Source organism: Lagopus leucura, unplaced genomic scaffold, assembly GCF_019238085.1.
Source record: "Lagopus leucura isolate 7727_CA_CO unplaced genomic scaffold, USGS_WTPT01 Super-Scaffold_100018, whole genome shotgun sequence".
In the NCBI taxonomy this organism is placed as follows: Eukaryota; Metazoa; Chordata; class Aves; order Galliformes; family Phasianidae; genus Lagopus; species Lagopus leucura.
In genome coordinates, this window is record NW_024962272.1 from 7,288,643 (window position 1) to 7,305,075 (window position 16,433).

Genomic DNA, 16,433 nt, shown 5'->3' on the forward strand with positions numbered 1-16,433 from the left:
CTCTGGGCAGTCCATTCCAGTGCCTGACCACCCTTTCTGAAAAGTAATACTTCCTCATGTCCAGCCTGAATCTCCCCTGCCGTAGCTTGAAACCATTCCCCCTGGTCCTATCACTAATGACACGAGAGAAGAGGCCGACCCCCAGCTCACTACAACCTCCCTTCAGGAAGTTATAGAGAGCAATGAGGTCTCCCCTGAGCCTCCTCTTCTCCAGGCTGAACATTCCCAGCTCCTTCAGCCTCTCCTCATATGGCCTGTGTTCCAGACCCCTCACCAGCTTTGTTGCCCTCCTTTGAACACGTTCCAGGGCCTCAATATCTTTCTTGCAGTGAGGGGCCCAAAACTGGACACAGTACTCGAGGTGCGGCCTCACGAGTGCTGAATATAGGGGAAATCACTGCCTGCTGGACAACTGCACTATCTGAGGCTCACTCTTGAGGCCTTTCCTAACTGGTGATTGTATCATCCTACTTCGTACAGCCTTTGTATGACCTGAATTGTACTACAAGAAAGAGGAGAAATTATGCTTATAATAATGCTTTGCTCTAGGCTGATAGATAAAGGTAGTCTGCCAGATCTTCTGTACCTGTATGGTGGGACTGGGTGGAGTCTGTTCCATCTAAACAGTTTGCTGGTTGCTTTTTACTCATATTGCTGAGGAGGCTGCATGACATGCATGGCAAACCTGCTGCGGGGTTTCCATTAGTGCTGCTGTGGTCACTGTTATCCATTGGGCTACATAAAGGCTACAGAAAGCAGCCAGGCAGAGACACTGATGAGATCTAGATCAGAGTAAATACATTAAGAGGGATGCAGAAGAAAAGGTTCAAGTTGAAAAGGCATTGGTAGCCACTCTGCAGTTTATATACTTATCTACAAACACAGCTCTATTCTTCAGTATGTTTAGCTCCTTCAACATGTTATGGATGTGAACTGCCAAACAACAGACCTTAAAATTTTATTAGAAAGTTCAGAGAATTTTATAAATTATTACGTGCCAAGTGCTATATCCCAGCTGCACCTGCTACCCTGATAATACAGCCTGGTGTCAGCAAGGTATGCAAGCCTGCATAACCAAAGAGCAATAAGAGAAAGGGATGGACATGCTCTATGACAATTTCAGTAAGCTTCAGAAACAAGTGTGAAATGAGATGTTAAGGTCCCAACTGTTATTCCGATGGTGAGAACATTAACTCATTTACTGTTCAGATTCAAATCAAACTGATTAGATAATTATTACTCCAAACAATCAACTGCAGTTTTCTGTGATCACGTGTATTTTTAGTTGTAAACTAAAATTCATTAACTTAATTGATTTTTAAATGCCAACTGTAATAAAATACTCTGTTTCAGTTGCTGTTTTCTCCTATCTTGCCAATTTATTCTGCAATTGCATTCATATTTAATTTCAAAGATTGTACTCAATATGTGAGATTTTTCAGAGGTTATCTAAAGCCTAAGACTTACCTTGACTAGACTCTTTATTTTATATTTTTATATTCAGTTATAGAATAGAATCATAGAATCATTAAGGCTGGAGAAGACCAATAAGATTAGCTAATCCGGTCAGCAAGGCATCACCACTGTGTCCACTAAATGATGTCCATCAGTGCCACATATATCGTTTTCTTGAAAACCTCCAGGCATGGTGAACCCTACTGGCTCCCTGGGCAGCCTTTTCCAATGCTTGACCACTCTTTCAGAGGAAAAAAAAATTCCTAATACATGGCTTGAACTTCCCCTGGAGCAACTTAGGGGCATTACCTCTCATTCTTAAGCTAGTTGTTCAGGAGAAGCAGACGACCCTCACCTCACTGTATCCTCCTTTCAGGGAGTTGTAGGGAGTGACAAGGTTCTCCCTGAGCTTCCTCTTCTCTGGGCTGAACAACCCCCGTTCCCTCAGCTGCTCTTCATAAGACTTGTGTCCAAAGCCTTCCCTAGATTTGTTGCACTTCTCTGGACACTCTCTGTGGACTCGATGTCTTTCAGGTAGTGAGGGGCCCAAGACTGAAAGCAGTAATGAAGGTGCGGCCTCACTAGATCTGAGTACAGGGCAGTGATCACCTCCCTGCTCGTGCTGGCTACACTATTTTTAATACAAGCCAGGATGCCGCTGGCTTTCTTCACCATCAGCACTCTGCTGGCTCACATTCAGGCAGCTGTCAGCTAGCATACCCAGGTCCTTTTCCTCTGCACAGTTTTCCAGCCACACTGTCCTAAGCCTGTTGCATTGTCTGGAGTTGTTGTGACCAAAGTGCAGGACTCAGACTTGGTCTCACTGAACCTCGTACAGTTGGCTCCAGCCCATCAATCCAGCCTGTCCTGGTGCCTTTGACACTTCCCCTTACCATGGTGTCATCTGCAAACTTACTGAGGGTGTACTCAATCCCCTGTCCAGATCATCAATAAAGATATCGCAAAGGACTGCCCCAATACTGATCCCTGGGGAGCACCTCTTGTGACCAGCCAGCAACTGAATTTAACTCCATCTGCCTCCACTCTCTGGGCCCAGCCGTCCAGCCAGTGTTTTACCATCAAAGACCTGTCCATGCCATGGACTTCCAGCTTCTCCAGGGGCGTGCTGCTGTGTTTCTTTCATAGCTGTCAAAGAAATATACCACCACAGTTCTGTTTGATAAGTACAGTTTGATTGCAGTGGAAATTGCTTTCAGTTTTTTTTCACACCTCATTACTAGGATTGTTGTCTGTTTGCATGGTCTGTTGGCTAGGTTTCCATATTTTACTGCCAACAGTTGTAATTTTATGGTAGCACTTGTTCCCATGCACAATATAAAAACTGGTATCAAAGTTTTAACTTTCCTGAAGCAGAAAGTAAACTTCACCTTTTTAGTTAATGTTTATTAAAAGGCTGCCCTGAAGATAAATTCTAGCAGCTGACTTTGCCTGAGCTGCTGTAGAGGGGCATTCAAGAATGTGAGATGTGATTTGGTTTGAAAATTCATCATTGCTTCTGCAGGAGAAAAAATATGATAATATTAACGATAATATTAAGCAGTACCCTATTTTGTTAATCTGAAGTGGTATAACCAGGAACTCACTCTTTAACTCCATCAACGAAGGCAAAAATCTTAAAAACGTGTTCCACATTTGCTTTTTTATAAGGAGAACTTTTCAGACTATTTCATTGTCCCATCGAAGTTCCACATACTTTTTTCCCTAAAAGTAAGTGATGTAAATTTCAGAGGAAATATGTACATAGTAGAAACAGGAATTTTGGTGTGAGGAATTTTGTTTCTTCTGGAGCTTCAGCAGACCAGTGATCAACCTAATGGAAAAGGCTTCATTTATGCAAAGCCAGATCACACCAGCAGCAGCAGGCTTGCTCACTATCTCCTATAGATGTGTGCCTGCTGGGAAATGCCATCATCAGCTGTAGCAACCACATAAATTAGTCGTTAGGGAATGCATGCGTCTGCCTCAGATCCTGCACTGGTGGACTCCTTTCCTGTCTGTATTCCTGGGCGTGCCAACTGCTGTTTGTGACACATTTCCTCAGTGCCAAAGAAGAGGCATTAAAGGTATGGAATGTTTGGGTAGCTGCCTGCCTCCACTCTGCCCCTGACCTGCATACTTGCAGACCTCTTTGCTGTAAAATTATTTTTCACAGAATCATAGAATCTTAATATCTAGTCCAAGCAGCTTCTTAGTATCTAGTCTGAATCTACCCTCTTGGAGTTTAAAGTGATTTCCCCTCATTGTGTAGCTACCTGCCCATATAAAAAGTCCCTCCCCAGCTTTCCTGTCAGCCCCCTTCAGGTACAGGAAGGCCACTTTAAGGTCTCTTGGGAGCCTTGTCATCTCAAGGCTCAAGAATCCCAGCTCTCTCCACCTGCCCTTGTAGCGGAGGTGCTCCAGTCCTCTGATCATCTTTGCGGCCTTCCTCTGGACCTCTGGACCTGCTCCAACAGCTCCATGGCCTTCCTGAATTGCGGGCTCCAGAACTGGACACAGTAATCCAGATGGGGTGTCATGAGAGCAGAGTTGAGGGCACTCTGGCTAACTGTCACAGCTTAATGGGAGACATAATTTGGCTTGTATTAATAGTTTCTATTCAGTGGTCTATTGGCCCTTGGGCCATAATTACATGAAACTATAAGTTAATATCTTTACCATTCCACTCTCATTACCTGATGCAGAATTTAAGCCTTTGTGTCTTAATGACCTGTGTAAGGAAATATAAGGAAGTACTCACAGGTTCTCTCATGAAGTTGTTGTGTGATGGCTGAGTTATTTATATCTGTTTTCACTGAGGCACTGTGGGTTTCATTTTCTCCTAATGCTTGGCAAAGAGATGAAGAGGAGGAAGACAGGTTTAGAATTCCTTGTATGCTTCCCCTGTTGAGCCAGTTTGCTTCCTCCTGAAAAAGCCTGCTTCATGGTATGGGAACAGCTGGAAAGCAGAGTTGCCTTCCTCCCCAGAGGATCGCAGGGACAACCATGAGTATTCCTTCAAGCCATTTTCCTCGTTGTTAATAGTCCTATCCTGTGTATCTGTGATGCAAAGAGTCTGAGGCATAACAAAGAAACTTTTTTTTCAACTGTAAATATATTGCAGATTCTGATTCTGCTTTCCAAAGTAGCTGTTGAAAATCGTATGAAAATAAATTCAGGTGTAAAAGGAAATAGACCACTTTTAAAAGCAAGGAAGTGGTCACATGTATGAGTATACTAGTGTGTATGAGGATGTGTCTGTTGTGGGAGCATGTGTGGGGATGTGTGCATGCATGCATGCATGCATGTATGAGTGTGCTACATTCCTTGCTCTCTGAAGTGTTTTATGCATTTTTTTTCTTTCTTAAAAATTGAACATACACTACAGAAAAATTAGTTAACTATTTACATAATATACTTTATTCAGTTCCCCCCTTTTCTTTAGCATTTTTTGCACTGGAAAAGTCAATACAGCAAAGTGATGATTTGCGGTAGTTTTATGAAATAACACTAACCTAAATCTTGAAGATTTTTTGGCCTTACATCTGTCAAGTGTTGGATCAGCTTGTACCAGCCTCTCTGTAGTTTTAGAGACCAGATGTGTGTGAGTGAGACCTTGTGCTTTCCTCCTTCAGAGCACTCTACCTACAGGAATAGTGGCTCAGTGCTTGGGGTTACTTCAGTATCACACATTGAAAAGTTGGCTTTTTTTTTTCCAAGTTCCCAACAGTCATAAATATTTTCCTTGTTTTCCATGATAAAACTTGGCAAGTAGCTGTTCTTGTGGTCTTGTTTAATCTCAGCTTTTGAGGTTTGAAGGAGCAGCAGAGGGAGTTACTCCTTTCGTGTGTGGAAATGGATCTTTTCTCTCCCTCTACCATAAAGCAAGAATGAGCAGAGTGTAAGGAAGTTGCACTCATAATGTGTTGACAAAGATCTCTAATACGTGAGTTGTGGACAAGCTGTCAGTGCTATTTGGGCTTACAGCTTGGAGCAGCGACTGGAAAAGACAATTCTACAACTTCTCTTTTGAGAGATGGCGTGCAGTAGGGATCTTCATATATGTGAAACTTGAATATGAAATTAGGATTCAAAGTTCAAATGGCAAATGTAGATTTTTTCTGTAAACAGCCTTGTCTGCAGGCTGCATATTTCTGATGCTGCAGGGCAAGAGGCAAAACCTCTTTCCCTTTCGGGATCAGATGCTGGGATAGTTTGAGACTTGAAAATCTGTTTCTTGACACCAGAAACAAAGCAGTGAGTCACTGTCAGTGACCAGCCAGACACACCAGAGCTCTATCCGGCGTTGTCAAGTGCAGAAGGCAGTGTATTGGAGCACTCGCATGTAACAGACTCTTGGCTTCACTTTCCCCCGGCAGGCTGCATGTTTGCAGAAAATACTTTTCCAGTACTGGATTCACTGTTCCTGGGGAGACTGTAAAAATAAAGAAAATGCTTTGGGATCAATGATGACTGTGTTCATTTACACTTTATGAAATTCTCTAACACCTTCAAATGTTCCAATCTCTGCCTCATCTCAAATAACTTCTGAAATGCGTTTTATGGCAAAAACTCAGGAACCGGCTTTCTCAAGAGAAACTGCACTGCGAGCTGCTTTTAAAAAGACCACACAAAACTTGGCACACTGAGCAAAGTTATTTTTGCAGTTTGTTATCGACGTAGTTTTATTTTGTTTTAGAATGCATACATAGCACATGCTGCTAAATTGGGTGCTCATCTGTTGATACAGTTAATACTACAACCAGCTCAGCAAGGCCTACAGCAAGCCTGAAAAATGGCTGAGATTGAGAGGGCACAGGGTAAGTATCTAAATGTGCTTGTTTTGCACCTAGTTCTTCCCCAGTTGTCCATCTGTGGCAGCTGTGAAGTGCCAACACCAGGCTGGGAAGATAGAGGGTCAAATCTGTTGTAGTCCTTTGAGGCTGTTTTATTACTTTTTGAGCTATAAGTTAATGCACATGCAAGAGAACTGCTCCAGTTCTGTGCATAGTGTTCAGTACCCATGAGGTTTGGCAGCACAAGTGTACTAAGGTAAATTCATCTGAATGGAGTTTTATGGATCGCCTCAACTTTGTTAATGCCTGTGTGATTACCCAAGGCTATCTAAGATGTAAAGTAGGTAGAATGAGGCTTAATAAGCTACTAATAGTCTGACAGGGGAAAAAAAATATAATAACCCACAAACTTCAGTACGTTGGAAAGTCTTGCCAAACCTTTACTTAGTTTGGCAGTGAAACAGGAGTCTTTGAGGATGTTGTGAAGGAAGCAGTGTCATGAATTGGCAGAGTGAAATTGATAGATTTTTTCCATTGACCAGTACATATCTCAGGTGCTATTTCTGTATTGATAAATGTGTGTTACAGCTCAAACAACATATGGTAAATACCCTTGCAAGCATGTGCCTTAGGATAATTAATACTGGCTATTCATGAAGTGAAGTTGATGTAAGTGCATGCTAAAATTCATCAAAAATTTCAGCATTTCCCTTCTAAAGTTATCTGTAAAGAAAGGAAAATATTTTGGGCCTGTGTCAAGAATAAAGGCTGAGCATCTGCAATGACAGGGTCAGCCGGGGAAGTGTGAGAAGAATCTGCCTGGAAAAATTTGCTTATGTGTCACTGCTGCACGAGAGGAAGCAGTGCCTCCATGATGTGATGGGTACATGAACAGTGGAGGGGCCCACCTAGGTGGCAGGGCCCTGAGCTTATTCTGTGTGATGTTTTGATGCATTGAGAGGAGTCAGATAACAGGTGATTAATCAGTTGTGTTCAGTCCCAGTGAATAATTTGATTAGCTGTGTAAATGTAGCAGACCTCTGTTGGTCAGTAATAAGATGTCTTGTGGGAGGCGAAATACTGGTACTCTTCCTAAATCTCCTAAACATTCATTGGCATCCATTTCTTCCTCAGACTAAAGCTTGCACAAGAGATTGTTTTGACTTCAGTGCCGTGTGAGTATTAGAGATGCAATCCTGGGTATTTCAGATGGTTCACACAAAGGCAAAGAGGGAGCCATAGGCACCAGCCTCCCTCGCAGCGTGTCACAGCGTCCTGTAAAATACTTTGGGATCTTTTGAACTTTGAGACCAGCAGGGAATATAAGATTTTATGTAATCCCTGTAAAATTTAGAGTAATTCTGGAGTTAATAATTACATGCCAATCTAGAAAAACAAACAAACAAAACTTGGCAAGCTTTCAGTTCTTTGTCTTCATGTGTAGCGTTTCATATTTTTAAAATCACCCCCTGGGCTGCAAAATCCACCACCAGTTTAATTTTTTCAGTTTTAACAGCTCCTGTGTCAGAGTACTCAGCCAGAAGCCATTACTCATGGTCTTGGAAAGGAGCTCCCTTGCAGGAGTGGGACTGTGATCAGAACCCCTGTGCTCAGGTTCCGATAGATGTGATCTACCGTGCAGCATGGATGTTAATCATTTAGAGTCCGTGTTCTTCTTGAAGAGGCAGGGTGCCTATATTTGAATGAAAAATCCGTTGGTAAACATCTCTGGGCATAGGGGATTTGACGCCTAATCAATGTAATTGTACGGCAGGTTTCATTTAAAGTTCAAATGGCAAATGTAGATTTCAGGATTAACTGTAGAAGTGCTGCCCACTCCTGTAAAATGCGCCTGAGGTGTTTTAGAGATAACAGGTATTTAACCTGAGGCTGTTTTGAAGATCTTTTGAAAACCTGGTTCTCTCTCTCTCTCTCTTTTATTTCTTTTTGGTGGATTTTGTCTTAATCTGTACTCATGTACATCCCCAGTTGCTACCAGCTACTTGTCAGATGGGAACTGTGTACAGGACAGCAAGCATAGAGGCATCCTTCTTAAACCAGTGCCTCAGGTGTTGATCTTTGAAGTGAAAAAAACTGCTGGATGCAGTTTGCAGAACTCCAGGAAATACTAACCGTGATCCGTTATGTTCAGCATCAATAGGTGTGTTACTTGCAGGTTTTGTAGTTGCAGATCCTGAATCTTCGCTATTACGTACTTCTGGTCCAGGATGAGACTTGGTGGGACAAAAAATGAGTCACTGTGGCTACTTTTTCACTTAGACTGGATTACTCAAAAGTAGCCATTGAGTAAACATGGCAGCAGCTGAGGGCTGCCACACAGCAGCAGCTAGCAATAAAACAAGAGCCAGTCACTGTCAGCAGCTTTTACGAAGCAATGATATGTATAGGCAGGCTCGCTCAGGCAGCCTTCTGCCGGGTTATAGTTAGCACCTATCAGGATCCGATTAGCTCACCTTTAAGCAGTGTCTGTAGCCAGCTTTGAGGCCTGGATCTAAAGGCAGACCTGGTCCGGTGTTTCTGTGTGTGTTTTGTCATGTGAGATCAGTGATATGTCCACTAGTGTCATCCTAATGATCCTGGAATTAAAAAAAGAAAATGAACTACTGACCTTACAAAAAGCAGGAAACTGAACTCAGGAATTTTTGAAGCCAGTGAAACCAATAAATATTCAAAATATTTCAAAACCAAATAATATTTCAGTCTTTGCAAGACCTAATGCCCAGGTGAACATCAGAGTAAATGCATTTTGTCCAGGCTGAGTACATTTATGAATTTTCTTGAAGGGAAAAGGCTTGTGAGCAAAGGATATGTAGCTGGGAGAAGCAAGTATTTAGGCAGATGAGCTATTTTTCATAGTGCAGTGGGCCAAGTGATTTGGCAGATGCAGAGAAAGCATCTCCGTAGAAAAGCTTTGCTTTCACAATCTCTTACTGAGCGAATCCCTATGGTTTGTAGAAGCACTCTAGGAGGCTTCCATTTGGGATTTTTCCTTTCCCTGGGGACTGTGATGCAACCTTCCCAGGACCCGAGTGTATGTTTCAGCCCTGAACCCAATCCTGGGCAGGTTCTCACTCTGCTCTCCCCTAGGCCCAAGCCCTGAGTCTCTCTAGTCCTCTGCCTTTTTGGGCTGCTGCTGTTGTGCTGTTGCTTGCTCTGTGGGATGGGGACCAACAGCTTGGTTAGGGTTGCAAGTCTGCTGGCTTCATCTTAACCAAAAAACAAAACAAAACAAAACAACCAAAAAAAGCCACTAGGGATAGGCTTGCTGTGGGCAGGCCGAGATGTGGTCAGAACAGAATGTGGAGCAGAGCTGTGACATGCTTTGAGCGTATCCCACCACACCCACAGTGCGCATCAGCAATGTTAATAAGCAGCATAATTCAAGGAAACATTTTAGGAGTGAAATTTTGTCTTCTTTTGTTGAAAGAAGGCAGCCCTGCGCTGGTGAAAGAGCTGTTGCAGTGCTTTCCCCTGTGCTTCATCCTGGGGTAGTGTGATAGGGGAAACAGATGGAGGTAGTAATGAGAAATGAACTCTGCACACATACATGCCTGTTGGTTTCTACTTTACATAGTTCTTGTTTTTTGTATTTCTTGTGCACTGGGAACAATAAAACCTGATTTGAAGGGCCAAAGACTACAGAAAAGTATCTTCTAAAATATTTCTTCACAGTTCAGAAATCCACAACAGAGCATTCTGTGTCAAAATCTTACCTGTTTTTTGCTCAAGTGTACCAGCTAATGGAAATCACAGATACTGCCTGTGCAAAGACCTGTCACAAGTAAAATCAGAGAAACCAGACAGGAATCTGGGACCCTTTATGTCAGCAGATGAAGAGTTGACAAAGTGATATAATGGACAGCATGAAAAGGAGAGGTTTGAACAACTGCTTGCTGGAGCAGGTGGATAGTCTGCAAGTCCCCGTAGTTGTGTTTGGAACAAGTGGAAAGAAAACTTAAAAGGTATATAAAAATTGGTGAGGTCAGTGAATGAAAACAAGCCCACATGGCTGTGCTTGGAACAAACAAAAAATCTAATGTAATTGGTGCATGATGTCAGGATTTTGGGACTTCTGCAGGGAGAGCAAGGAGACAACACAGCTGCAGCCAAAAGCTTTTACATTTAAAGCATTCCCAGTGAGATTGCTGTAGTGGGGCAACTCCTCCAAATAGAAAACAGCAGCAGAAGATGAACCCTGCCAGGCATTTGCACCACGCCAGTAGATAAAGGCAACAAGGCACTGCTGGTATGGTAGTAGCTGTGACCACACTCCAGAGATACAGAGAGCTGTAGGGTATTGTGTTACTTTGACATTTTTTGACAGGCTTACTAACAGCTGTCTTTCTGCACCTTCTGGGGAAGCAAAGGAGAATGCAGGAGGTGGGGCTGGTAGTTGATCCAAGGGCCTGCATATGGGAATGGTGTTGGTAACAAGCCTCTGAGAACTCTTCTTCCCTGGGATGGAAACAGGAGCACTGACCCAGCTTGTATCTTTGACCAAAGGCTCCAGTGATAGCTCACACTTTCTGGAGGGCAACTTGGTTTGTGGAGTCTGGAGAAAGCTGCCAGTGGCATCTCCTAGAGTCAGGGCTGTCAGTGCAGCGGAGAAAAGTGCGTGACTGCTGGGAAGAGTTGCCTGTATGCTTATCGCCCACAACTGTGTGCTGATCTGAACAATGCTTTTTGTTTTGACTAAATATTACTCAGCTTTGTGGAAGTTGCATGGAAACCCAGCTGTTCTTTCTGAAGCGGAACAGTACTGGGGTGAATTTAAGATCTTCATTTGCCCTCCTCAGTGGGTGGCAAAAGGGCTTGTGGTGACCAGATAGGACTATGAGCCTTTGCTGTAGGCTTGAGTTGCCTCCTTGAATACACAGGAGTTCCCAGACAAAAGCAGGGCATGAATACAGCCAGCATTGTCTACTTTTGTGTTTCTTCCTCAGCTGCTTTCACAGAGCTGCTTTTATAAAACCACAGAAGAGACAGAGAGGTTTAAAGACCAAAAAGTTTTTTCCTATGATAACTCTAATTGCGAATCTGACAGTTTATCATAAATAGGCTCCACCATGGCTTAGCAGGAATGGAAAGACCAGCTATGCGTTGCCTTGTCAAGTAGCTTTAATCACGGACATTTCTGGCATCAGGAACTGAGTCGCTACTTTCATGAATGTGGGCTAGCCTTTGCAGCTCAGCCCAGTGCATGCTGTACTTGCACCTGTCTGTACAGACCAAAAATTGCTGCCATAAGTCCTCTGTGGACCAAGGGGAAGTAGTCAGCAACTGACACTGCTGCTGCTGCTCTGCCTCATCTGACAGCTGTGGCCAGCAAGAGGGATGTGAGACAGATGGGCAGACATCCTCCTCTTCCACCCCCTCTTCTTCCTTCCTTCCTCTTGCTCTGGTTGGCTGACAGTGATGTGAGGCACTGCTTTCTGCTACTGCCAGGGATGTACTGCTGCTGAGGTCTTACCTCTGGGTAAGAGGTTTTGCTCTCACGACAGGCTGTGCTTTCTGGGGCTCGATGTACAGTGACACCCTGACTGAGGCTTTTGTATACTGAAATGGTTTGGAGATTTATTTGACTTTCTTCACTGAATTGTAGAGGAAAGAATTTTCTTCCTATTGCTTGCTCATGCAATTATTTTTTTTTTGCTTTCCCAGGACACTACCTAAAAGAATTTGGAAATTCCACTCTTCTTCTTCCCCCCCCAAAAAGCGTTGTAACTCTTCTTAGAAAGAAGAATTCTCTCTAGAAAAATCTCAGCTTTTCCTTGTTAAAGCAAATTTATCAATAATCCACATGCTCCTCTGTCTTTCCAGATGGCTGACAGTGAACCAACAAAAAGTGCTACATCAGTTGAAAAGTTTCCTTTTTGCTGGAAAGAAATTGTAGCAAAAGCAGAGTGTTGAATGTGAAGCTTTGTTTTCCAGTTTCCCCAAGCCTTAACCTGTTCAGCCAAAATTTGTGTTACCCTAACTCAAACCTTGAACCCTCATCTAAGCATAATCTGCCTGCAACAACAAACTTAGTTTTCAAAATGAACATTGGTATCATTAGTATTTTTATCATTAATGTTTTCAACCAACTTTAACCAACGGGTGATGCAAGAATGAATTGTTTTGCTTCCGTTTCTTGTTCTTTTTTTTTAGTTTTTAATTTTTAATTTTTTATTTTTTAAAGGCAATAGAGTATTAAGAAAAATTATACCAAAACCCAAATATTGAGGAAGTATAAGTATTTATTTATTTATTTATTTATTTTTAAATCTTAAGAATGCCTGGTAATGTTCTTTTCTGTTTCCATATAGAAATCCAATCATAACTGGCATTTCTTGCAAATTTTGCCTATAAATAAATGAGTGACTAATGTAAATTCCCAACCTCTTTTTCTGCTTCATATTTCCTTGATAATGTTTCTTTTGGAACTAGCTATTTATATATATTTTTCTTGTAAAGCTGCACTGCTGAGCAAACAGCTGTGACAGATATAAGCCCCTTGAAGGATGTAATATGTCTGTGGTCATGTTTCCAAATGGTTACAGGCTAAATACATCAGATGTAAAAAGCTAGCTAGTAATTTTAGTTATCCCAATTGTTTGTTTTGATTTTCTTTCTTTCAGTTTCTTAATGGAATGTGGTTTTGCTTATTAGCCAGTGTCTGGCATTGTGCCTTGTTTGTGTTATTTACAGGGAGATCAATTGCTGCCATTCCCTAACAGAACTGGGGAAAAAGGAGGAAAGGTAACATTACTGGTCCCACCCCAGCCCCCCATTGTCGCAATCACTGCTGACTGATTATAGATTCATATTTAGTATGTAAATAATACTAACGAGGAGGTTAAGCATGAGTGAATGGCTCTGTAAGGAACTGCTTATTAGAAAAGCAAGATCAGAGATGTGCACTGAGGAGTGTTTCTGCCATGATGCATATTTGCATTAAGGTTGGATTGGTTTGCAGCGTTGGGTCCAAAGTTCCTCAAGGCTCAAGATTTTCCTTGGCAGAGCAGGAAGGAGCATATGCTGGTTCCTGTTCAGAGTTTAATTCAACTGTCAGGCAGAAAGCAGTGAGGCTACACAGTAGGTGAAAAGTTATTTCAGAAACCTGGGTTGAAAAGTGTGTTACTTGCCAGCTTGTGCAGTGAACCAGCATGATAAGAGACATACAGCAGTTACAGGTAGTTAGCTTTCCTTGCTGCCACCTATAAGGAAGCTTTGTAGTGTCTTCACCATAACAGCAAAAAAATCATGCTATTCCCTGAAAAAGGGAAAGAATGTGTAGCTTTCCTTTATTAACACAGTTATGCTGGTTAGGGCTGCACCTATCCCTTAATTAAGTAATAGCTAGAAATTGCAAGAAGTTGTACATTTGTATTTCTGCATCATCAGGCTTTTACCAGCATTTTGTGTAATTGCTGTGATTTTGAAGAGTAGCCCTCTTCTGAAACCTCCAGAGTGACTTCCAGTAAGTGCTGTGGCGGTTGGAAGGAGGGGGATTTTGAGAAATAAAGCATCCTGGTATAGTGTGCTGCAAAATTAAGCTGCATGTTGCATTTTTCAGGAGAATTTTCTGGGTACAGCAGTGTGCATTCATGTACTTCTAAATGTTCTTCTGTTACTCCCACAAACAAGTGTGGAAATTTGTCTGCTTTTTTACTCCAAGGAGCCTTCTCTTTGCATTGATTTGCTCTCACAATTGCTCTGTGTCAGTCCTTGAGGTCTGCATTGTGAGACCTTCCTTTCTGCAGCAATAGCACATGTCATTGCTAGTACTGAAATACAATTTATAAAGGCCATTTGGTCAATGCTGGCATTCATTTGGAAGAAGTTTAACATTAGCATTTTCTGTGCTTGATTCTGCAAAGTGCCTGTCTCCCTGATCCTGATTAGCAAAGCATTTGAATATACACATAAAACTCTCTATCAGTGACTCCACTCATTTCAGTGGAGCCAATCATGCGCTTAACTTTCCAGAGAAGGCTAAAATGATTAGTAAATTAGGGTGAGAGCACTTCTTTTTTGGAGACATTAGTGGTTAGGTCAAATTAATCTTTAAAAAGAAAAGAACTAAGAGATCTCAATTAAAAAGAGAGTTCATGATCTTTGCTTTCATATCAGCAGGGATTCAGACCAAACCCATCTGGAAACTCTAGGAGGTTTTCTTTATTTTTTAAATGACTACTTCTGTACAAGAACTTTAGTCTACTTATAATTAAGTCTTAAAGCCAGGCAGCTATTTGAACCTCACAGCTAGTAATTTGAGGTCTTCGTGTGAATGGGTGTTCCTTTGTCAGTGCTAATTTATTTCTGAAAAAAGGAGAATGTTATAAGAATGTTCTGTTTTCCTGTGGGGTTTCTCATGAAGTCTTGACAAAAATAGGGTTGAAATCTAAACTGAAATTTCCAGACATGGATTCTGAATTGTAGGTTTCTTTGTAAGCAAAGTGATCCAAATTCGGGCTAGCTTGAAAACAAAGTTTCTGTTTCTGAACTGGATATCACCACTTAAATAAATCAAAAACAAATATTATTTGAGAAAGATCTGACTTCTGAAAGATGCTGTTAATGTTCCTCTGTCCTCAATGCTCGTGCAAAGATGTGCATTCCCTGGACTCGATCGCACTAGCAGTGAATGCTGTGCATGTGCTCTAGTGCCAAGTGACCGAGTAGCTGTGTGCAGGTGGATGTTTTCGGTACTCGCGTTGTAGGTAGTAGCAGATGAAGTGCATATTTCTTCATTTATTTTTCTTTGCTATGCTGCTGTAGTAGCAAGTTACACTTTACTAGTGATTTTGTCTGTTCCTCCAGGAGACTTAAACTGGCACAGAAGGACAAATTACAGTCAGAGGGAAAAAACAAAATCAATTCCCTGAAAACTGAAACAAAATACAGCTTTTCTATGTCCACACATCCCTTAAGCTGGTTAGGGCTGATTCTACCCTGTAAGCAAGTAGAAAGTGTACAGTATAAATGGGTTAGATAATTTTCTGTGCAGTATTCGTAGGGGAGAGAGGGAGTGTGTGAACTGGGATGTTGTAACATGCTCTGCCCATGAAAGCAGCTGTTGTCAGAGCTGCTGTCTGCTTGTGGCATCTTCCCAAGGGCACTCCGGGACCTGTGTAAACCAGATCTGTGCCTGCAGTTTGCCTTGTGAGGTGGTGACTGTCCATTTGTATGCCTTTTTCACAATGGAAAGTATATCTGTGAATATGAGAGGGCGATAGGAGAACTTCTAAGAAGCAGCCTTGGTGTGGTTTGGTTGAGTTGTAGGGTTCAGACCAGATTTGGGAAAAGAGGGTGTGCCACAGAGGCAAACAGTAGCACTCAGATTCTTGGTCTGTCCATGCTAAACAATTGCGTAGTCATGTGGAGACTGAGAATGGGCTCTTTGGCTGAATAAAATGAGGTCGATGAAGAAATACTTTCCATTTGAAGGAAAGAAGGTAGGTGTGACATTCGGCTATATGAAGGACTGACATGACATAATCCTCAAGAGCTCTTGCAACTCTTGCATGCAGTCTGGCTATTGAGAACTGTTCTGATTTGTCTGATACACATGGCCACCGGATTAAGAGGATCATGTTTCAGCCACGGATGTCTTACTTGTTTATTGTTTGTTTGCCCCTTGAAATTCTCTTTCTCTCTCTGTTTCACTTGTTACTGGCATTGATTTCCAGCTTTCTGTGATTCCTGTATGCTGTTATGCACTCCTGACCTTGATTTTGATGTGTTAGTGAAGTTTCTTAATGCTAGGCATTTGTTCCATTGTGATTTATTGTTGTCTCCTTATTTTACATGTTGTTTCCTTGGTATTTTTTGTTTTTCTCATGCTTTCTTAACTTTTCATCACTTCCTCTGTTTTTTTTTCTTCTTCTTCTTTTTTTTTTTTTAATCAAAACTGATAGTTTTAAATGTAGCACTACACTTACCACTGTTTTTTAACAAGTGTATTTGTACCTCTTAGTACTTCTAGAGTCTTCCTAATTTTCTTCTTCGAAATCAGGAATTCTTTACAAAGTTTTAGCAGCAGTACTTCTTTCTTTATTGCTTTTAAATATAAAATAGAAAAACAAAGTAAGAAAATTTTGATCTGTAAATCTAATTAAACATTCCTGCAACATGTTCTTGTGTAAATTACCTTTTTATTCAAATTATTTGTCTACAGCT

The 16,433-nt window shown here is 41.7% G+C and overlaps 1 protein-coding gene across 2 annotated transcripts in view; it reads left to right on the top strand.

Moving 5' to 3' along the window:
• Positions 1-16,433, top strand: part of MAMDC2 (MAM domain containing 2) — a 64,622-nt gene that overhangs the window by 19,962 nt on the left and 28,227 nt on the right. The window lies entirely within an intron of this gene.